At 40.7% G+C, this 25,106-nt stretch overlaps 1 protein-coding gene across 5 annotated transcripts in view; it reads right to left on the minus strand.

The window, feature by feature from the left end:
- The window catches only part of TBC1D5 (TBC1 domain family member 5), a 591,406-nt gene that overhangs the window by 359,885 nt on the left and 206,415 nt on the right, over positions 1-25,106 (minus strand). The window contains exon 1 of one of the 5 annotated variants that reach the window (XM_027549617.1): positions 5,086-5,107. The exons of the other annotated variants lie outside the window; for them this stretch is intronic. The gene's annotated coding sequence lies outside the window, so the exon portion shown is untranslated. Of the gene's footprint in view, positions 1-5,085; positions 5,108-25,106 lie in introns of those variants that run through there. 5 annotated transcript variants of the gene reach the window in all.

A 25,106-nucleotide genomic window follows, 5' to 3' on the forward strand; every position in this document is an offset into this window, starting at 1 on the left:
CAATGCAAAGAAATAGAGGAAAACAACAGAATGGGAAAGACTAGGGATCTCTTCAAGAAAATCAGAGATACCAAAGGAACACTTCATGCAAAGATGGGCTCGATAAAGGACAGAAATGGTATGGACCTAACAAAAGCATAAGATATTAAAAAAGGTGGCAAGAATACACAGAAGAACTGTACAAAAAAGATCTTCATGACCCAGATAATCATGATGGTGTGATCACTGACCTAGAGCCAGACATCCTGGAATGTGAAGTCAAGTGGGCCTTAGGAAGCATCACTACGAACAAAGCTAGTGGAGGTGATGGAATTCCAGTTGAGCTATTCCAAATCCTGAAAGATGATGCTGTGAAAGTGCTGCACTCAATATGCCAGCAAATTTGGAAAACTCAGCAGTGGCCACAGGACTGGAAAAGGTCAGTTTTCATTCCAATCCCAAAGAAAGGCAATGCCAAAGAATGCTCAAACTACCACACAATTGCACTCATCTCACACGCTAGTGAAGTAATGCTCAAAATTCTCCAAGCCAGGCTTCAGCAGTATGTGAACCGTGAACTTCCCGATGTTCAAGCTGGTTTTAGAAAAGGCAGAGGAACCAGAGATCAAATTGCCAACACCCGCTGGATCATGGAAAAAGCAAGAGAGTTCCAGAAAAACATCTATTTCTGCTTTATTGATTATGCCAAAGCCTTTGACTGTGTGGATCACAATAAACTGTGGAAAATTCTGAAAGAGATGGGAATACCAGACCACCTGATCTGCCTCTTGAGAAATGTGTATGCAGGTCAGGAAGCAACAGTTAGAACTGGACATGGAACAATAGACTGGTTCCAAATAGGAAAAGGAGTTCATCAAGGCTGTATATTGTCACCCTGTTTATTTAACTTATATGCAGAGTACATCATGAGAAACGCTGGACTGGAAGAAACACAAGCTGGAATCAAGATTGCCGGGGGAAATATCAGTAACCTCAGATATGCAGATGACACCACCCTTATGGCAGAAAGTGAAGAGGAACTCAAAAGCCTCTTGATGAAAGTGAAAGAGGAGCGTGAAAAAGTTGGCTTAAAGCTCAACATTCAGAAAACGAAGATCATGGCATCTGGTCCCATCACTTCATGGGAAATAGATGGGGAAACAGTGGAAACAGTGTCAGACTTTATTTTTCTGGGCTCCAAAATCACTGCAGATGGTGACTGCTGCCATGAAATTAAAAGACGCTTACTCCTTGGAAGGAAAGTTATGACCAACCTAGATAGCATATTCAAAAGTAAAGACATTACCTTGCCAACAAAGGTTCGTCTAGTCAAGGCTATGGTTTTTCCTGTGGTCATGTATGGATGTGAGAGTTGGACTGTGAAGAAGGCTGAGCGCCGAAGAATTGATGCTTTTGAACTGTGGTGTTGGAGAAGACTCTTGAGAGTCCCTTGGATTGCAAGGAGATCCAACCAGTCCATTCTGAAGGAGATCAGCCCTAGAATTTCTTTGGAAGGACTGATGCTCAAGCTGAAACTCCAGTACTTTGGCCACCTCATGCGAAGAGTTGACTCATTAGAAAAGACTCTGATGCTGGGAGGGATTGGGGGCAGGAGGAGAAGGGGACGACAGAGGATGAGATGGCTGGATGGCATCACTGACTCGATGGACCTGAGTCTGAGTGAACTCCGGGAGGTGGTGATGGACAGGGAGGCCTTGCATACTGTGATTCATGGGGTCGCAAAGAGTCGGACACGACTGAGCGACTGATCTGATCTGAAGAACTCAATGACGCATCTTCATCCTTATTTTCATTTCACTAGAGAAAATGAGGTACAGAGAGATGAAGCAATTTGTTTACAGTCGCACAGCTAGTGTTGAACGCATCCTCTCTGGCTCTACGGCTCACGGTCTGCTTCAATCCGACCCTTGGCTCTAAGCCAGTGAGACAGACCAACAAGAAGTCAAACAAGGGAGTGTAAGATGGCAGGTCTGTCAACTGTTGGGACATCCTTTTCTTTCCTTCAATGTTTTCAAGAAAAGTTAAAAATCCAGAATTTTATGTGAAATCTCTTTACTTGTGTTGGTAGATAATTTTTTAAAAAACTGTGTGGAACGGATTAAACACCTCTCAAGCCTGTATTTGGTCATGGATATCTTACAACATAAAATTCATATTCTCTATACATTTTGTCATACTCTTAAAACATCTAAGGGTAAATATTTGAAAATGAGTACCGCGAGTTAACTGCCAGACTTCCTTAAAATTTCTTTAGCATCCTATACTATGTTTTCTTATCATTACTCCAGTTTCTCACTTTTATAGTATATACACTTTTCTACTGTTAGACTTCATATACCTAAAATATACAAATAAGGGGATTTTATGTATTTTAAACTCTATGAGAATTAGACAATCAACCAGTAAACTGATATCAAAGTATGTTTCAAAAAGGCACATTAAAAATAAGGTACTCTACAACATAATGATGTTCAAATATTAGTTCAAGATGCTCAAGATATTTAAGGCCTTTTAAACTCTATGCTGCTGCTAAGTCACTTCAGTCATGTCCGACTCTGTGCAACCCCATAGATGGCAGCCCACCAAGCTTCCCAATCCCTGGGATTCTCTAGGCAAGAATACTAGAGTGGGTTGCCATTTCCTTCTCCAATGCATGAAAGTGAAAAGTTAAAGTCAAGTCGCTCAGTTGTTTCCGACCCTTAGCGACCCCATGGACTGCAGCCTACCAGGCTCCTCCATCCATGGGATTTTCCAGGCAAGAGTACTGGAGTCGGGTGCCATTGCCTTCTCCTTTAAACTCTATAGTAAATTTAATTATAAGTCATTTACTTATTTCAGCTTTAATAATAATTCTTTAGAAATTGAGATGTCTGTGGTAACACCCAGTAACCACAATATAAAATTTACCAAATACACCAGTCTACAGGCATTCTATAGAATCAGGTATCTACTATATTCTAATTTATTATGCCTACAGATTGAAACTGAATCACTGAAATGCTTTTACTAAAAGAAACCTGGAAACCTGCTGAATAGTAATAATGAATTATTTTTAAGAAATTTGTTGAATAAAAACTTTGGATAATGCTTTTACTTTTCTTTTAAATACAGATTTAAATAATAATCAAGTTCAAGAGTAACTTATTAAGTTGGCATTGTTTTAGTTTTTGTTACTGTAATTTTAAACACAAAGGGCTATTTTTGCTTTTTAGAACATAATAAAAATTACTTTGTTGGCTACCTGTTGGGGGCCAAGTGAGGTACTCCGCCCATGGCAAAGGTCATGAGGAAGGAGGCTCGACATACGCAAAGGTGGGATCGAGCCTCAGGAGTCCCCCTGGAAATCCTCGAGCGTCTACCCCCATAACCAGAGCCTGCCTACTTTACTACTTTGTGCTCTTACCTACACCTCTGACTTTACGGGGGGCTGTCCCCCACCACCTCTTTTGGAGAAGGAGTTAACCTAGAGCTCCAGTCAATAAAAACTCTTGGGTGTGACAAGAGTGTTTTAACCTACAAACTCCTCTGAAGATTCTCTAGCCTGCCTGACAGGCTCGTCCGGCCACATGTGATTGCTCACAGCCTCCTAACCGTGAGAGGCACGAGATGCTTTAAGCCCTCTAAAAACAGGTTCTTTAGAGAAGTTAGGAAACTATAAGTATAATGGGCTGATTAGAAATTGTATTGGTGAAGGGTTTTTCATTTGTTGAGCCAATGTTTGTTGCTAAGTCTCCACATCCCCTGCCCTTACACACATTAATGAATATATAGAAGAAATAAGTATTAACCTTTGATATTGATCACGTTAGACCTTAGGCTAAGTAAATTCTTTCCTTAACTAAAACCCACTACACCCTAACCCTGTAGGAATGTAACTTTATTTGGGTGGCGTCTGTTTTAAGAATAATCATCCCTGGAGAAATAAGTGTCCTGGTTGACTGACGGTTGTCACAAGGAGAGGGTCATAAATTGTCAGCAGGCCCCCCTGGCCAGAAGATGATGTAACACCCCTAAGACCTCTGTATACATTTGTATGAAGCACCTGACTTTGATAAAAGTCAGGACTGCTGACCCCACGTGACTTTTGCATAACATCTCAGTGTATAAAAGTAGACCATGGAAAATAAAGAATGGGGATCAGTTTCTCGAAATACTGGTCTCCCCATGTCTCTCTCTCTCTCACTCTGGCTGAGTCTCCATCTGGAGCGCGGAACCCCCCATGCTTACTAATTATGCCTGGGCTTCTAAGATCCGACCGGGGAGGCCTCAGTGTCTCCTCTCCTTCGGGAGAACGGAAGGACGCCTGTGGCCTACGTAAGTGGTGCAAACTTCTTGTCTTGAAGTTTTATTGGTCTCCCGCGTAAACCAAGCCACTCAGCCTCTTTTGTCCACTGAATTTTCCTACTGAGCTATCCTCATCCTATTACTCTTTATATCTTTGATAAAATATTTAAATAAATAGGTCGCCGACGCCGTCCCCGCTTCAAATACCCTGGATCAGCCGGGGCAGGACCCCGGCAGCTACTGCTATTGTGATTACCTTATAAAATCACAATATGTTGCTTTCAAATGTGAAGTAATTTTCTTAAGACTTTTCCAACTTGTGTTTTGTGACTATAACAACCAAAAATATACGCAAACTACAAAGCAGGATGGCAAACAATTAAAAAAAATGTAATCTGTATTTATCTTAAACACTATAATTTTGTACCTGTGAATATCAAACTACAAGAAAATATTTAAGAAAAATTCAAGTGAATTAAGGGAGGTTTTTTTTTTTTGGTTCAGAATATTTTAAGACAACCACTATAAAAGTCAAAGTGGCATAAACATTTTGAAACTCACAATGGATCACTGCATCTTATGGTTGTATACTTCCTATGTCCTAAACTTGTCTATATAGAAGTGAAGTGAGTGAAAGTCGTTCAGTCGTGTCTGACTCTTTGCAACCCCATGGACTATAGAGTTCCTGGAATTCTCCAGGCCAGAATACTGGAGTGGGTTGCCTTTCCCTCCTCCAGAAGATCTTCCCAACCCTGGGATAGAACTCAGGTCTCCCGCATTGCAGGCGGATGGATTCTTTACCAGCCGAGCCACCAGGGAAGCCCAAGAATACTGGAGTCGGTAGCCTATCCCTTCTCCAGGGGATCTTCCTGAGCCAGGAATCACCAGGGTCTCCTGCATGGCAGGTGGATTCTTTACCAAAAGCTATATATATATAGAGAGAGAGAGAGAAAAATACATAATGACCAAAAGTATGCATCTTAGTAATGACTACTTTAATCCATAACTGATGGATTTCAACTTTCTTTAATAATGTGAAACTGTCTCTAGAATTTCCCTAGCTGACAAAAATGGTAAAGAATTTTTTTAAAATAAGGGCAATCTTATTTTTTCTAATTCAGAAAGCACAGCAAAATACCTTCTAAGACTTGAGAAAGAAGGAATCTCTTCTTTGCTACACTTGCAATATAAATAACATTTAAAGTCCCTGTTTCTCATGAAATCAAAGTTCACAAAACTCAAAATTAGCTGCGCAACATGGTTTTAACTGCCATTCTGGTCACACAAATTGACACACTAGGCTGAAACCTCCATTTAAAAATCAAAGACTAATCTTAAGGATTGTTGTACTGGCTTCATAAATCTGGTTGTTACAATATTACATCTTAAGATAAAAGTGATCTGAAAGAAAGGAAGTATCGTTAAAACTGTTAATATTTAATGAATGGGTTAAGAGTTCACTAAAGCTTGAAAGATAAATTATGTTAATGAAATTTCAAAATAATATATTTTCCATGTAAAGTGAAGTAATACAAGTAGTCTATAAGTATAAACTTCTATTGTGAGCATCAGAATGACAAAAAAAAAAATAGGTTAGTGAATACAATTTTCACTTTTAAAATGGCATCATATAAACAAAACCTCTAGTTTATTCCCTCTGAATCTGAAATTCTTTGTATTTCAGCTTATATTTATGCTTTTACTGTTTCTAATATAGAGGCACAGAATTAGTATTCTGAATCGTGTCTTCTAAAGACATCCATATTCAAAAAAGCTCATATAAGCATACTTCATTCATTTAAATTCTTGACTGATGGTAAACTTAGAAGTCAAACACTGAAATGACAGTAATATTACTTTACATAAAGATAACTCCTATAAGAAAAGCATATGAAAGAGCGTAAATGAACTATTACCAGAGCACAATTATAAGAGGGGTGAGGAAGATACAGCATGAATGAGTATCCCTTACAGGCAGCACGCATTTACCACAATGGGCTTATAACCTACAATACGACAGCTTGGCTATAAATGCAAGAAACTGATAGAAGCTAAATTTTTGTAATTAGACAGTAATGGAACATTATTTGTAGAATTGGTCAAAAAATTTTTATTTAGAAATACTGGTAGCCAGAAGTAAATTTGATGGTCAGGGAAAATGATGTTTTAATGTCTTAATTATAAGAGAAAGAAGAAGAGAAATGAGGGAGGGAAAAAAGATGAGAAATAAAACAAAGGCAAAGGATGAAGCTTTGTTTTTGAATTCTGTCATCTGCATGCAAGAGTGCTCCCCTGGACTTTAAATCAGTTAATTAAGTATTAAAATCAATCATCGGAAAGTCTTAATATTTAATATTGGTTAGATTGTATATCAAAGTAGTTTTATTATTTATTTACTCCAAACCTTTCCAGAATACTTCATCTGACAACAGGGGGTCTGTTTCTCACAAGATAAATGCATTTACAATGCCAAATAAATTATATATAAAAGCATTTGTCTTAATACATGTCATTCAATATTAAAAATCACCCATTGGTAAAATCCTGAAACCCTAATTCACTTTTACCAACCACACAATTGTATGATCAAGTGTCGCCTATTAAATAGGTAAGGACTACAGTAAGGGTCTATACACTGAGAACAATGATTGAAAGAAAATTAACACAGATTTAATGCCTATATTTCCAAATTATCAGAATAAGAATTTTAGGGTAAATGATCCACTATAAAAATACTAGATTCATAAATGATACACATAATCAGAAACATGCAGAATATATGAAAGGATCAGAGGTGGGTTTAAATGTTTTATATTATAAAAAACGAATATGTTTGGCTTTCTGATATCCAAATGCTATGAAGTAACTGGAAAGTGGCCGTTGTGACCATATAAACACGAGAAAATTGAGCATTTATGAAGAGTTACAGTGGCCTGACAAAAAGCTCTCCACATGTATACTCATATGGTTTCAGAGTTCCCTTGAACATGTACTCATGATGTAAAGATTGGGAAAGCTCAGCCTAGTGACCAAAATTCTTGTCATTATAGCCTTCAACTTATTTACTGCTCTGTTTTATAGGCATAGACACGACCTCTAGCCATTACACTATTTGGTCAGGTTCTTATAAAATCAAGAGAATTATAACCAACAATTGGGAGTTCAGGAAGAATACTGAAAAGAAAAAACAACTGGACAATTACATTAAACTGATGATGAGATTAAGAACAAGGAAAAGAAATAAATGGCCACTCTGCATTAAGCATCAAATCAAATCAAATAATTCAGTCAAAAACAAAAAGAACCCCTCTTTGGTTCAAGCCTGGGAAGGCCTAAGGTGTTTGCAGAAGCACAGGAGTAATTGTGAGGAGGTCCCTCTAAAAGTCCTGGTGGATCTGACATTTAGCCCTGAGCTATTAGTAAGTGGTAGGGCTGGAAAATAAATTTTTAAAAAAACTAAAAATAGCATTTTTAATTAAGTAATAGTAACCGGAAAAACATGGGGTGTCCCCAGTGGTTCAGCATTAAAGGACTGCAAGTTCAACCCCCGGGTCGGGAGATCCCTGGAGGAGGGCAGGGCAACTCTAGTATTCTTGTCTGAAGAACACCATGGACAGAGGAGTCTGGCAGGCTATGGTCCACAGGGTTGCAAAGAGTCAGACACGACTGAAGTGACTTGACAGGCACACAGGCACGCAATGGCAAAAACACAGCATTTATTAGGAAGCAGGCACTGTTTAGGCACTTGTTCATTTAAACCTCCCACAAAATTAAACCAGGATTCATAGGACGAAAAGTTTTCTTTATTGCTATGTTAACTATAACAGACCTTTGGAGATACTGCAGGTTCAGTTCTAGACTACTGCAATAAAGCAAGTAGCACAACAGTCATACACAAATATTTTGGTTTCCCAGTGCACTGAAAAATTATGTTTGTGCTATACTGTACCCTATTAAGTGAGTAATAGTACATCTAAAAACTGCACATACCTTAATTTAAAATACTTTATTACTAAAATATGTTAACCATCAGCTGATAACACAAGGTTAACACAAACCCTCAAATTTCTTAAAAATGCCTTTATCTGCAAAGCACAATAACAAGGAATGCTTTTAATGCAAAGCATTCTAGTTTACTTTTCTCCCATACAAGCTTTGCAAAACCTAAAATTAGAAGTGCAATAGTCCCTTTATAGGTTGGGAAGATCCCCTGGAGAAGGGAACAGCAATTCCACGGACTGTGTAGTCCAGGGGCTCACAAAGAGTCAGACACGACTGAATGACTTTCCCTCACTCACAGATCCTCTACAGTTACAGGTATGTGTATCTTCCCAAATTCCATCTGAGAACAAGTGAATATCCAGTGAAAATAGCAAATAACAAGTACACCAGGGATGCAGACATAGTTTATACATGCCTTAGCAAAATTATAATTTATGAATAAGTAACACACGGGGCCTTTGGAGTCACTGTCAAATTGCCGGAGTTTTGCATCATTTACCTCCCCCAGTGCTGTGGCTCCTCTGACCCCATCACTGCAGACCTCATCACATCACTGAGGCGAGCCAGCAGCTCAGAAGCCCCAGCTGATCCTCTCTAGCCAGAGCAGCTCCCTCCCCAGGCTTATTCACATCCCTTCCCCTTCTGATGAGGCCTTTCCCACTCACTGTCATAAATCCTAGACCTAATTTGAATACCCATCTTCCCTTCTGTGGACCAAGGCAAGAAGTCATTTTTCCCTGCTCCTCCACAGCAATATTTCCGTCATGTGACAGACCTCAGGCGCCAGCGGGACAATATTAAGCAATAATGCCAGGAGTTAGGATATGAAGAACTATGTTCTACTTTTTGGGCTTCCCTGGTAGCTCAGCTGGTAAAGAATCTGTCTGCAATGCAGGAGACCTCGGTTCAGTTCCTGGGTCAGGAAGATCCCCTGGAAAAGGGATAGGTGACCTACTACACTATTCATGGGCTTCCCTTGTGGCTCAGATGGTAAAGAATCTGCCTGCAATGTGGGAGACCTGGTTTGATCCCTGGGTTGGGAAGATCCCCTGGAGGAGGGCATGGCAACCCGCTCTACTATTCTTGCCTGGAGAATCCCCATGGATAGAGGAGCCTGGCAGGCGACAGTCCACGGGGTCTCAAAGAGTCAGACATGACTGAGCGACTAAACACAGCTCAGCAAAACGTCTTTACTACATGTGACGGACCACAGGCACCAGCAAGACAGTGTTAAGCAATAAATGCTAAGAGTCAGAATATGAAGAACGATGTTCTGCCTTTTGCTCAACAGCATTAGTATAGATTTTTCTTAAAGAGAGAAGGTGTGTGCTGGGAGACTTCAGTAGAGAGTAACATTTTTTGTTCACGTTTCTGCTTCCCCTGTGTAGTGTGACCACTCCTAACCTGTAATTGTAGAGTTCATCCCTCATTTACTCTGACAACACCCTTCCCTAACTGGTCTCACAGCTTCCATTCCTCCTCGCTGTTGTCAACACTGTTGACAACGCTGTTGTCTTTCCAACAAAATTCAAGTTGTGTTTGGGCCACGTGCTCCTAGAGAGGTACGGAACGGTGAGGGATGGGGAGGCAGAGAGAAATGGTCTAAGCCAATCATGAAGGTCCCACTGCCTGTGCCAGACTGATTAGGATGAGCTGTTCAATGTGAATGGAAGTTGTTCAAGGGCTTCCGGAAGTTTTCTCCATTACAAAGATGCTCACTCCTAACTGCAGTGAAGGAAACCGCCTAGATTCACCCTACCTCACAGGCAGTAACAGAATCCTTACTGTGTAACCCGACTAGATTGCCTGTTATCGCCAGATTTCACATCCTAGCATACCCACCTCCTACCATCTATTACCACACAACGTCCAAAGTGATATTTTTGCCAGTGTAAACTGTTTCACAACACACTTATATAAAATCCAAACTCTTGTAGAGAGGCCCTGAATCCAGGCTCACACCTAAGCCGCTAACCCCACTCTCTCCTCCAGCAGGATGCTCTGCCACACAGGACTTCTCTCTGTTCCTTGAGCAAGAATCCAACTCAGCACCGCTTCAGGTCTCTGCACATCTCCCCTTCCTGTGCTGGGACACTGTGCCCCTTAGTACTGATCAGATATGGGCTCAAATTCAGACCAGCTGATGGCTGTTCCTGGAGCACGCCTAAGCCACTGGCAAATCTTGTTGGTTCTTTAATGTGAAATCTGGACCACCATCACCTGGTTCCAGGTCTCTGCAAGCCCCACATGGACTATTTCATTTCCTCCAGTAGGGCTCCCTGTTTCCAACTACAGTCCACTAACTTACAGCAGCCTGAGTGATCCATCTAAGATTTAACTCAGTTCATGTCTCAGAACTTAGCATTGGCTTCTCATCTCAGTCAGAATAAAATAAAGTATCTTCCCAGGACTTCCCAGGATCTTGCCCCCAGCTACTTCGTGGAGCTTTTCTCCGGAAGCTCCCCTGCACCTGCCGCTCTGGCCTTCCGGCCCTCGAGGCCCCTTTACAGTCTCTCGCGTGTGCTGGGCCACTTCCTGCCACCGGGCCTTTGTACCTTCCTTGGTTCCTAAACGCCTCCCTCAGGCGTCCATCCTCAGAGACGGCTCTCCCCACAGTCCTGCTCAAGTATCACCTTGGGTATCAGGGGACCCACGACCAGCGGCCACACTCAGCATACACCCTCCCTCCGTCTTCATCCCAGCACTCAGCTTTTCTTGTAACACACATCACTACCTCACACAGCACAAACTTACCTGTATTTTGTTTACTATGCATTCCCCTCATTATAGGTCTATGAATGCAAAGGCTTTACCTATTTTATTCACTTCTGTATCTCCCAATTTGGAAGGTAACCTTTTTTTTTCCCCAGTAAAGCATTCCTGATGACAGTTTGAAAGAATCCAATAAAGTACAATGAGATAAACTTGAGTCCAAGTCAGCTACTCATTCCTATCAGTTTTCAGAACTTCTAGCTGCATTTGGCACAAAATACACGAAAGAGATCAGAACTAAAGACATTTGAGGCTTCCCTAGGTCCAGTAGCTTAGAACCCACCTTGCAACGCGAGGGACACCGCTTCTATCCCTGGTCCAGAATGCCCCCACGCACGAGGCAACTGGGCCCACGTGCCAAAGCTACTGAGCCCGGGCTCTGCAATCACGAGGCCCACGTGTCCCGCAGCCTGAGCTCTGCAGCAGGAGAAGCCAGCACAACGAGAAGCCCTCGCTGGGCGACTAGAGAAAGCCCGTGTGCAGCAACAAAGACCCCGCACAGCCAATAAATAAATACTTTTTAAAAACATATTTGAGAAGACAGAGCCCATTAAACGGACTAGAAATTAGAAAGATCTCTTTTCATGACCACGCCCCAACCAGGGATCGAACCCCTGCTCCCTGCGTTAGACATGCAGAGTCTTAACCTAGGACTGCCAGGCAAGTCCTAGGAAAATCTTCTAAGAAGAACTACCTTAAAGAAGCAAGGGCCTGTCCCTTTAGGTGAGAGGCAGCCTGAGACCCTGGGCTCTCTCCTGGGCGAACCCAGGGTAGCTGAACACACACTTAGCCTGCGGTGCTGCTCAGGACCTGCCCAGAAACACAGCATGTGAGAAGAGAGCCCAAGTTCCTTGCAGACCAGCAGACTCTCATATGGCCCCTCCTTCATACATACATACATGTACACACATACATACATGTACACACACACACACTCTCACACTCTGTCCTCTGCCATCTGCACTCACCACCTCAGTAGCCAACTACATGTACACACATACATACATGTACACACACACACTCTCTCACACTCTGTCCTCTGCCATCTGCACTCACCACCTCAGTAGCCAACTACATGTACACACATACATACATGTACACACACACACTCTCTCACACTCTGTCCTCTGCCATCTGCACTCACCACCTCAGTAGCCAACTACATGTACACACATACATACATGTACACACACACACTCTCTCACACTCTGTCCTCTGCCATCTGCACTCACCACCTCAGTAGCCAACTGTTACCTTTAACCTTACCCGTTGATGAGAAATGCTCCCCTTTCTTCCTGAAGCCAGGGAAGACCAAAGACACAAGAAATCTGCGTATCTGACCCAACCTGTGACCATGCTCTGCGAGTCAAGCCCATTCACGTACTGGGAAAGTAAGCCCTGTCTCTTTCAGGGCTGAGACCAGGTGAGCTGCTGGACATGCTAGTACACTGGGCGGCAACTGGCCTAAGTGCTTGTATTTCAACTGCAAATGCTTAGACTTTGAGAAATTTCTGAAAAACTAGTGACATGTTACTAATTGGTATGTAACATTTGCAAGCTAATCCCATAGATAAAAGTGTCATGCACAGGCCAATGATGAGAATATGTCACAAACCCAGGTATGTGATTAATCAATTTAATGAAGTTTCTGACAAAAGTTAACCTCTGGAATTTCTAAGTTTCCTTATATAAATTACAAAGAAAAGAAGAGAATAGCATTTCAATGATAAAAGTAGAATTTGAAAGTGTTTTAGGATAACATCTAGTTTACATTTGACATCAAATAGATGACATCTTGTGGCTAATCGTTTAAGTCAATTTTATTAAAAATACACACACACACACACACAAAGGTTTGGTGCACACACAACTCTATACCCACTCTTATTTTGAAAGATGGCTTTACTTTTATTTCAATTATCCCAAGTAGCTTTAAATTCTAGCTAAAACATGGCATTTTGTAATGAAAGACAATTCTGTTTGTTAATTTCATGTAAGACCTATCTCATGACTAACATGAGACTTAAACAAGATCACGTGTGGGAAAATATACCAAAGACTGCAGTGGAACCAAGGTTCTTTGTCGTAGTTTACTGACAATAATATTAAAGTACTTTTTAAGATAGCATGTGACTGGCCTCTTTTTAACGTTATTTCGATACTGCAACTAAATAAAAGTGGTGCGGACTGCAGCTGGGAGGCAGGGAGGGGGCCGCCGGCAGAGGGCTTCCAGGAGACGCACGCGTGCGCCCCAGGCAGGGGCCTAGGCCGCGGGCTCAGCTTGGGTGATCACCAGCTGGGGAGGCAGGCAGGGACTGTAAGGCAGGGCTTACAGACCACACGGTGTGTCCTGAGCTGTTCCCTAAGGGCCGGGGAAGCTACTGAACAACTTCAGGAAAAGACACGGGCCTCGGCTGCACCTTCCCCATGTTCACTCTTTCTTTACGCCCACAAACCGCAACCCTCAGAGCTTCCAACATACGGCTTCTCTGCCTGCTGGTTCGTTCCTCACAATGCGACCTGGGCCTCCCAGCTGGCGCTAGCGGCAGAGAACCAGCCTGCCAATGAAGGAGACTAAGAGACCTGGTTTGATCCCTGGGTCGGGAGGGTCCCCTGGAGGAGGGCACAGCAATGCACTGCAGTATTCCAGCCTGGAGAATCCCATGGACAGAGGAGCCTGGCGGGCTATGGCCCAAAGGGTGGCAAAGAGTCAGACATGACTGGAAGGGCTCAGCACATACTCTCTGTCCTCAGATGCAGCTCAGAAGTCACCTTCCCCAGGGTCCCTCAGATGCCCGTTCACCTAGTACGTAACTCGCACTAATGTGGACCCTTCTTCAGTGTACCAGTTGTTCTCCACTACCCTCTATTCTTTCTAAGGACAGAGGATGTGCTCTATCCATGCGTACTCCAAAGTACTAACACAGACACACCTGTAGAAATCATTTATTCAATGAGTCCACAAAACCAAGGCATAATTTAGCATAATTCCCAGATACAAAAATTAACTGTGCTATACTTGCTCCCACACACAAGCATACAAATTGGAATTATTTAAAAGAGCCTCAGAGTGGGAACAAATACTGTCTTAAATTATACTGAGCTACAAGAACTGAGCTATGCCCCATACTGTTTAATATGACCTAAAACACTCATTTGACAAATACATATTGAACACCTACTAGGGGCCAAGTCCTTCAGCACTGATCATCATGTCAAACACAAACTCAATAAGCAGTGAGCGTGATTCTATACACTGCTTGGAGAATATCACCACTGTGATACTGTAGGTTACAAAGGCACTGAACTGTGATACTCTGAACCCTAACTTTGGACATTCTCACATCAGATATCACACTAAAGTACTCAGAAGGTTTTCTTTTCCACAAAATCAAAAACCTTTTTGAAATGTCAGCCTTGAACATCATAAAATTATACAAAGTGATGAGGAACCAAGCTTATAGTGCATATAAACATGAGAGCATACTAGACTGCATTTAATTACCAGTTCAAACAACAACCTGATCTAACCTTTGACAAGTAAAATAAATGTTCTGAATAATTTAACTAAAGCAAACATTTGCTGTTAATGCTGCTAATTATAGTAAGTGCTGAAAAAAGAAGGGAGAGAAAGATGACGAAGGGAAGGAGAGGTGGAATTTTTTCCATTAAGCTTGAGATCTGCAACTATTCTTTGAAACATGATTTTTTTTTTCAATGAATTCAATTCACATAAAAGGGCGAACTCAGTTGAGCAAAGCTGCTTTAGAAACACTCAGAGCTGATTAGAGAGCTCATTCTTTCAGCCAGTAAACGTCACAGTGACAGGAAAACTGGGTCCAGATGAATCAGGGTGTAACTGCACCCTTTTATTCAAGTGGCTCGGAGTTCACTGAGAGGGAAGCTGAGGAAGTAAGCTGCAAACTAAGCATTAATTAATTAATTGAAATAACATAAGATAAAAATACAGATGCCCATTTAAATTTGAGTTTTAGAAAAACAACAAAATAATATTTGGATCATGCTTATACTAAATGTACTCTTTATTTACCTGATTGTGCACCCTATATTTTATCTGACAACTCTACCAGTAGATAAGTGGAATATTTATGGGAAAATATGTGGTAAGTTCACTGTAGGAGTTCCAGAATTAAAAGAGACCAAAACTCTCAAAAGGTGAGGTTCCAAAAGAACTCACTCTAAGGCAAAAAAGCATCTTTCCAGGGCTGCTCTCTTACTGGTAATGGGAAAGACCAAAATATACTACACAAATGGACACCCTGTAGCCCCACCAAGACTTGATTTCCAGTTGTCCTAAGAAAAGGGGCTATAAAGAAATACAATACTAAACAAATGAACAAACTTAACAGAAAGCATCAGCACTAAATAGCAGAAAAATGAAACCTGACGGTTCCTCTCAGGATCTCAGATGTCCACATGTTGATGTAACTGTTCCATCTTTACCCAAAAGGTATGTGCACAAATAATTTCGATATGTGTTCTAACACCAAAACCATTCAGATGCCCATGTAAAAACACTGATACATATGCATAGCTTAAAATGTAAACATAAGGCTCGTTTCACTTTCACGAGAGGGAAAGTTTTAAGCATCGACAAAATGAAAGCTAGATAAAAAAGAAAGGTCTGAGAATTCCTGGTGGTATCTGGCTAACACTCTGCACTCCCAGTGAAAAGTGCCTTGGTTCAATCCCTGGTCAGGGAACCAGATTCCACATGCTGCAACTAAGCATTTGCATGCCACAACTAAGAGCGGGTACGGTCAAATAAATTAAATAAGCAAACATGAAAAAAAAGAAGAGAGGGCTAATTATAAAGACAGAAGACAATATATAGCGCTCACATAACATACTGATGTCCATCGCCACCACTAAAACACTTTTCGAGACGTTATTGTAATCTAGGGCTTCCCTGGTGGCTCAGACAGTAAAGAACCTGCCTACAATGTGGGAGACCTAGGTCTGACTGTTGGGTCAGGAAGATCCCCTGGAGAATGGCATGGCAACTCTCTCCACTATTCTTGCCTGGAGAATTCCATGGACAGAACAGCCTGGTGGGCTACAGTCCATGGGGTTGCAAAGAGTCGAACACGACTGAACAACTAACACTCTCACTCTACTTTCAATGCATACTAAAAACAACATAATTCCATGAACTCCATGTAGAACAAACGAAGGCCTGAAAGGACTCACAAAAGGATATAATTAACAAAACCGGATGAATACTCAAGTGGTAATATGGGTCCACAGGGACTACAGAGGGCTACACAAACTCTACCCCATCATCAGAGAAATTCACCAGCAAAAACAGATACCTCTTTTTTCTGTGTATATGCTTTAGGCAGAAGACTATAGTAGGCTATCTCCAAAATCTCACTGAATACCACAATAAAATGTTTAAAAGTACACTAAATTAGACACAGTCGTTTCAAATTACAAGGTCATTTATATACTAACGGAAATAAGTAAGATATCTGAACGCTCTGAAAATTGTTTAAGGCCTGGAGATAGTGTCCTAATTTCTAATGGGAATAAACAGGATCAAGCACTTTAAGTGTTATTATTACAGAGTAATTTTTTCCTATAAAAACATTTTCAAAACCAAATGATCCTTTCCCTCCACAAACCCAAATATACTCACTTTTATGTAAGTACAATTTAACAAAGTTTTCTTTAGCAAAGAAATGTTTTTATGCTATAACTTTTAAAATTATAAATACATATTTAAAATTTCTACGAATTTAAATCCAACAAAATCAAGTAAAAGATTAAGATGGACAATTATTTTTAATACAATAGGAAAATTCTGCTCAAGTAGTGTAAATTTCTAAGTCTTTACCAGTTAGTTAAGTAAAGCCACTACTTACTTAAAGGTGGTAACTGAATCTAAGTGGTCAAATCAGTAAACTTACATAGTTTAATTATAAAATATACCTGTGCAGTCTACTGTCTTCCTCATATTTCAGAAACTAATACTTTGCTTTATAATATGGATTATTTATATGTGTAATATGGAACAACAGACTGGTCCCAAATAGGAAAAGGAGTACATCAAGGCTGTATATTGTCACCCTGCTTATTTAATTTATATGCAGAGTACATCATGAGAAATGCTGGGCTGGAAGAAGCACAAGCTGGAATCAAGATTGCTGGGAGAAATATCAATAACCTCCGAAATGCAGATGATACCACCCTTATGGCAGAAAGTGAAGAGGAACTAAAAAGCCTCTTGATGAAGTGAAAGAGGAGAGTGAAAAAGCTGGCTTAAACTTAACATTTAGAAAACTAAGATCATGGCATCCGGTCCCATCACTCCATGGCAAATCAATGGGGAAACAATGCAAACAGTGACAGACTTTATTTTCTTGGGCTCCAAAATCACTGCAGATGGTGACTGCAGCCATGAAATTACAGCATGTTAAAAAGCAGAGACATTACTTTGTCAATAAAGGTCCGTCTAGTCAAGGTTATGGTTTTTCCAGTGGTCATGTATGGATATGAGAGTTGGACTGTGAAGAAAGCTGAGCGCCGAAGAATTGATGCTTTTGAACTGTGGTGTTGGAGAAGACTCTTGAGAGTCCCTTGGACTGCAAGGAGATCCAACCAGTCCATTCTAAAGGAGACCAGTCCTGGGTGTTCATTGGAAGGACTGATGTTGAAGCTGAAACTCCAATAGTTTGGCCACCTGATGCGAAGAGCTGACTCATTTGAAAAGACCCTGATGCTGGGAAAGATTGAGGACAGGAGGAGAAGGGGACGACAAAGGATGAGATGGTTGGATGGCATCACCGACTCGATGGACATGGGTTTAGGTGGAATCCATGGATTTGGGTGGACTCCGGGAGTTGGTGATGGACAGGGAGGCCTGGCGTGTTGTGGTTCATGGAGCTGCAGAGAGTCGGACATGACTAAGCGACTGAACTGAACTGAACTGATCTATATGTAACACATACATCCCTTGGAGGAGCTTCCCTGGTGGCTCAATGGTAGAGAATCTGCCTGACAATGCAGGAGACACAGGTTCGATCCCTGGCTCAGGAAGATCCCCTGGAGAACAAAGTGGCAACCCACCCCAGTCTTCTTGTCTGGGAAATCCCATAGACAGAGGAGCCTGGTGGGCTAGTTGGCCACAACTTAGCTACTAAAGCAACAACAATATCCTTTGAAACATGAACACTATACCTTATAGAATCTTTCCAGTGATCTACTGAGAGAAAAGCCTTAGCAACAAAAAAAGAGTACAAAAATATTACTACTAGAATTTCATATTGTACTTGGTGATTGAAATTCTTGATATATTTCTTTAAACCACTTCATTTCAGTCATAATTTTACTAAATACTCTATAGAAATCTGCACAAAATAGCAATTCTGAATCCATATGGCAGGGCACATATATGTGTCTACAGTTGCATATGCAATCAAATATAAAAATCAGTCGTGAAACAATCTGCATTAGAAGCATGTTATGCATAAATTCATGCTTGTGCTCAGTTGTGTCTGACTCTGCAACCCCATGAACCCCATGGACAGAGGACCCCACCAGGCTCCTCTGTCTATGGGATTTTCCAGGCAAGAACAATGGGGTCGCCATTTCCTCCTCCAGGGGATCTTCCCAACCCAGGGGTCAAACTTGCATCTCCTGAATCTCCTGCATTGGCAGGTAGATTCTTTATCACCAGCACCAACCTGGGAAACATGTTAACAAAAAACTAAATTTTAAAATAAATTTCAACATTTAATGTAATTATATACTGATGACAAATGTAGTAATTTCAGTAGACTTTAAAACTTGTAAACTGACATTTTATAAGTTAAATTGCTGGATCAAATCCTTAGCTCATTTAATAAAATACTGTCAAACCCTGATCTAAAGTCACTGTACCAAATTACATTTGATATGGGAGACGCTGTATTGATATCACAAGCCTTTCTTGTTTTTGTCAGTCTGAAGGGTATGAAGTGGTATCGCACTGTGGTTTTAATTAGCATCACCTTGACTACCTGATAGAAAGACTTTCCGTCTGCTGTACTAGTGAGGGTACTCTAGAGAAACAGAACAAAGAGGAAACCTTCCTTCCCTGCTCTTCCCTTCCTCCCTCCTCCACTTCTCTCTCCCACCTTTCCCCCACCCCATCCCATGCAAATAAGGACATACATAGGTGTGGAATTCCCTGGCAGTCCAGCAGTTTACTGGCAAGGGCCTGGGTTCAATCCCTAGTTGGGGAACTAAGATCCCATAAGCTGTGCAGCATGGCCAAAATCTTAAATAAATAAATGAGTGCCACTGAATAACACTTTTACACACACACACACACACACACACATATATATAGAGAGAGACAGAGACAGAGAGAGAGATTTACTGTAAAGAAACTGGCTCTCATGATTAATGGAAACTAAAAAGTTCAATGATCAAAATGGGAAAGCAAGCAAATGATTCAGGAAGAGTCAATGGGCTAGCCTCTCAGACAGGAGGAGATAATGTTCCAGTTTGAAGGCAGGAAGGGATGTTGTATATGAAGTCCAAATCATTGCACTACAGAATTCTTCTTGCTCATTAGAAAGGTCAGCTTTCTGCTCTACCCAGGCCTTCGACTGACTGGATGAGGCCCACCTACGTTACAGAGGGCAGTGTGCTTTCTGTTTATATACTAACTTCATCCAAAACACCGTCACCAAAACACCCAAAATAATGTCTGAACAAACACCTGGGCACCCCATGGCCCACCTCTCTCTACTGGACACTCAGGTCTCTCTATCAGAGTGCTGTCATATCTTTTGCCCAGTTCTCAACTGGGTTGTCTTTTGCTCAGTGATTTATAGGACTTTTTAAAATTGTGGCTATTTAATAATTCTAACACTGTACTGAAAGACAACAGAATAATGCATAATATTTATATTATTATTCAGGTACACTTTAAATGATACTCATATGCTGAATTATATTGCGGGATACATTCTTTAAAAAAAAAATGATTTAAAGAAAACCACATTTTCTTTGTGTACAATGAACAACAGATTATGTTCCCAAATAAGAAAGAAACAGAAATGATTATGATAATACTTCATTCAATGTCTTTCTCTGTGCTAAGAAATATTTGCAGATTACTAATATTTAATGGAAAGCTTAACTAAATGCCAGGCACTGTGCTTTGTTATTATGCCATTCAATCTTTTCAGCAATCTTATCAAAAAGATGGCATTATTAGTCCTATTTTGTACAGGTGGATACGGAGGCTCGCAGGTTAAAGATCTCAGCCCAAGGTCACACACTGAGTGGCTGGGACATGAGTTCAAACGTCTTCAGAAATCCATTGCAAGACGTCCCTCCTGTCTTCCCACCATGTACAATGGCTCTGTGAAAGGAACATGTGGGAATAAAGGATGAAAAGAGGCAACATCACTGCTATCCTGACACTAAATCTATCAGGAGGAGATAGACCTATAATAAAAGACAGAATGTCACAGCAGAAGAGATGTATTAAAAGAGCTCTAACTCTATGAAGCCAAGGGATAATTACAAGGGACTACAAAGACTTCATGGAGAAAGTGAACTTATCCAGGACAGACTCTCAAAGAAGAATAACATCTTGATGATAGGCAGGGGGAGCTGAGGAGAAGTCAACATAATAAAGACTGTCCCAAAGGCAGCAAAATGAACAGAAAAATAATAAACGCCTAGGGCCACAAAAGGGAAATCTGCAATGAGAAAAAGGCAGCTGCAAAACAGACATGGAATATTATATCACATGAAATGCAAATTATTAACAATAAAGCTTTATATTTAAAAAGCACTTTGCACTTTACAAAAACTTTACATGTACCATATGATCTCAACAGGAGTGATACTGTCTTTGAGGGGATGAAAACTGGCTATTGGGGTGGGGCTGGAGAGAAATCTTAGACATTACAATGGCTTATGGCCCACCAAGAGACCACAGAAGATAAACAGATACACAGCGTATCCGTGTACATCTGTGGTATTAAAACATCATTGGGAAAGGGGGAGGATTAGGGGAACATTGTTTAAAAGTTTTTTAGGGAAGCAATAATGAACAAACATGGTTGACAAACACTCACTTACTTGATCATCTTAACCATTTACTGAGGAAGAAGGGTAACTGTCCTCTTTTTAAAAAGAGTATAAGAAAAATACAACTGGAAGAGTTAAATCAACGAGTAACAGAGAGCATTAAGTAGTTCCCAGCAAAATGAAATGTTACTGTGTATGTGAATGTGTGTGCATGTATCATAAAATAATGTGCAACCTCACTCATAATTAAAGAAATGTCAACTAAAAAAAATTACATGTAATTCTCATCAAATTTGCCAAATAAAAAAAGGTGGATAATACCTAGTGTTGATAAGGATGTGGAGAAATATGCATTTTGATTTTGATTAACTTGATTATAGAAGCACAAATTTTTGAAAAGCAATCTGGCAACAACTATCAAAATTATAAATGTGTATGCCCTTTGGTTCAGCAATGCTACTGTGACGAATTTATCCTACTGACATGCCCCCCAGCCAAATCCATGCAGAAAGATGTTGACTGTAATAGCCAAAAACTATAAACAACCTAACTATCCATCGATAAAGAATTGGTTTTATAAATTTTGGTAACCCAGAAATGGAATAACACATAAGCATTAAAGGTATAGATTCACTGATAAAATATACAAAGGATACTGAAATCAGCAAGTAGCAGAATATATACAGCATGACTCCTTATTTTGAAAATATATATAAATATAAGCTTGCTATGTCTGAGGAAAGATTTTTCAGTTTAGAGCCCTGTGTATGCTTTAAAAAATTATAACATGAGGATATATCCTGTAAGAAATATTTGCTTATGAAAACATAAAATAACTTGTTCAAATTCATACAATTAGGAAGCAGAGCTATTAATAAAATCCTATTCTTTGGACCCATAACCCACTTTATATTTCATATTACATCAATACAGTAATGTCTGTGTTTGCATAATGTCTACTGAAATTTAATACACCTAACAACTTCTTCATACCTTTCCTGACCTATCCATATCTACCCCTAATCGTCTTCATATCTTTTCATTCTCTGAAGATACCCAGTGTTTTCCTTCCTCTATTTCTTTGGGCCACTAGCCTTGGTCAGGGAAACCTATCTCAATCCATTCTTCTCTCTCTGAAACCTTTTCTTTTTCACTCCTATATTCTCATGACCTAACAAAGAACAGACAGTAAATATTGTTAAATCAATGAATAAATATTCATCAGACCAGATGCCACTAATCACTTCTCAAAGTTCATCTCAAATGTTCAATTCTCTCTGAAATGTTTCCTAACTCCTTTTCATTCAATTTTAAACTTTTGAATTGAATAAATTCAGAAACTAGATCATGTTAAAGTTAATCACATATTTCTACTTCAAAAAAAAAAGAAACCAGTAAGCAAAACAGAAGGGTCCTTTCTTCTAAGAGAATTAAAGAAGGAGAGGAGCCCGCAACGCAGCGCGGGCACCCGCTTCAGCGCTCCTGCAGCGGGGGCCTTCAGCTCTGCCCCTGCTGACACCAGGGCCAAGCCACATTCTAGGCTCAAATGGAGGACACGCCTTTGCTAATCATCTGACCTCAAGCATGTCGGTTAAACTCTCTCCGCCTTGGTGCCCTCAGTGTAAAAGTGGTAAGTACACACATCACAGGTTTTGTGAGGATTAAACAAACAACGCTGAAGGACTACAACACCTGCCAGGTCTGCAGCCAGCACTCGAAGTGTCAGCTGGTTTCCTGATGACGTCACTCAGTCACTGGGTACATTCACCCAGTCAGGGGACCAGAACAAGACAGGAAACAGGACGGTGCGTAGAGTTCAAAACAGAAATCCTCCGAGTGCCCCTTTAGATTCATTCGCTACCTTATACATGAACACAGATTTCACGTCCCGCTTTCCCAACGTGCCTCTCGAGAAAGGAAAGGAGGCAGGAAGCAGCAGCTGGAGGAGGCAGGGCCGGCAAAGGTAATGCCTGTCGACTCCTCGCGGGCCCGGAGGCCGGGCCGGAGATGGCCAGTTCCCGGTAAACACAGAAAGAGTCTCTGTCTTCAGAGAATTTGTATTCCAGGCGAAGAACACTAAATCATGGCTTAAACACAGCTCACGTGTCACGCAGCATGCTATGTTATGAGGAAAACGTAAAGAAGCTGAGGAGACAGAGTGACGGGGAAGGACGTGGAGTTTACGCGGGAGCTGGCGGCTGATCCGAGGACGTGCAGTCTTCGCAGACCCCAACCCGCAGAGCACGCAACTCAGCAGCAGCGAGGGTCGCAGACACACTGGATCTCAGACTCCAAATGCAGCCACAGGGGCGGCTGCGAGTCGATGGCTGTGACTAAGCGCATCAGCAACAGTGAAGAAACTAGAGCTCGCTGCTCTCTCTTTAGAGGAAATGATGGCAATTTAGATTAAAGGAACAAGAAAAGAAGCACAATATTTTAAAAGGAACAAGCTTGGGAATTAACGCTTCCTCTCACAGCCTTCCATTCTCTAGTTCCCCAAGGTATTCTTGCATATTTCAGTATCTGGCATAAAATATCATCCATCAGCCAAATCTCTTATCTGGAATACCTGTATTTTCTTGGAAACTAAGTAAACAAAAGTCTCCTCCAATTATTTACCTAAGTTCGAAAACATACTCAATTTTTTTCTGAATTTATTTTCAATATCCCCAAAATTTTCAATATTCCAAAAATACCTAAATCTGTTCTTTCCTTACAATTAAAAGATAACATATTTAAGACACAGCACTAGCTTATCTGACCTATTAAGGTCAATATGTAAAGACAGCAAAAATACCAAAGCTTGAAAGTAAACTTAAAAGTATAAATATCATAAATTAAATCCAAAGCCTTGAGCTGTTTTTGAGTAAATAACAACTGTTGAAGGTCAGGAGCTCGTAGCCCAGTGTCTGGCATATGAAGTTCAAGTAAGAAAACTAAAAAAGGGGGAAAAACACATGGATGGGCTGGGAAAGGAAAATACTGACACCACCTCACCCCACCTCCGCGTCATGAGGCAGAAAGGCAACACACAACCAAGACTGTTCCTTCACTGATGAAAAACACTGCCCTTCCTACAAAGATTCTAGTCAGAAACTGCCAACGGCAGGTGTGGACTGAGTAAATCTGTTAACAGTGTCAGTATGGCAGAGAGCTTGTGTATTACCTTATATGCCAGCAGGCCCTTAGTGGTTATCAGCCCTCTCAGCTATGAATGTAAGTAACAAAAATATTTTAGTCAGCTCTAGAAATGCTTCTGGATTTTGCTCTCATATAGTATTATGCTTACATTATTGTACTTTTGTTTCCAGAACAATGTATAAAGCAGATAAATCTGTAAATCTAGGAACTCAGGAATGTCTGTTTCTGTCTTTCTGCCATCATCACACACACACACACACACACCTGCACACAAGCACCCACGCGCACACACACCCCACTCCTTCACCTTACTTCATCGTGAAGTGCCCTTATAAAACGGAATTTGTAAAATACGACACTAACTTCTGCCTATATAACCAAGATCAACACTGTATTTTCCTTAAACCCATGGTCAAGTTTTCCACAGCAGTGGCGAGGGGAAGCAGAGATTAGTATACAGACTCTCGTTCCTAAAGAAACAGAGCAAGAAAGTGGAAGACGGAAATGAATGCTCCTTATTCTAGAATTAGTACCAGTGCACAGAATTAAATAGCTTACTTTAGACATTTTCCATTTTTCAGGATACTAAAGCATTATTTCTAACAGTTTAGGTGAAGAAATTACTCAAAAATGTCCACATTCTCTTCATTAATGGAAAGCCAACTTGATGCATAGATATCTCTCAGGACAGAAACATGTATCCTATCTAAACCTTAATAAATGTATACGGATATAGGTCAATAGCTAAGGAAAATTTAACTAGAACAGAAATCTGATTCAGATTCAAATTAACAACTTCCCCTTACCCCTTCCTTCTGGCAGTACTTGCAAAACCTGTAGCAACAAACTATCAC

This window comes from Bos indicus x Bos taurus, chromosome 1 (genome assembly GCF_003369695.1).
Source record: "Bos indicus x Bos taurus breed Angus x Brahman F1 hybrid chromosome 1, Bos_hybrid_MaternalHap_v2.0, whole genome shotgun sequence".
Taxonomy (NCBI): domain Eukaryota; kingdom Metazoa; phylum Chordata; class Mammalia; order Artiodactyla; family Bovidae; genus Bos; species Bos indicus x Bos taurus.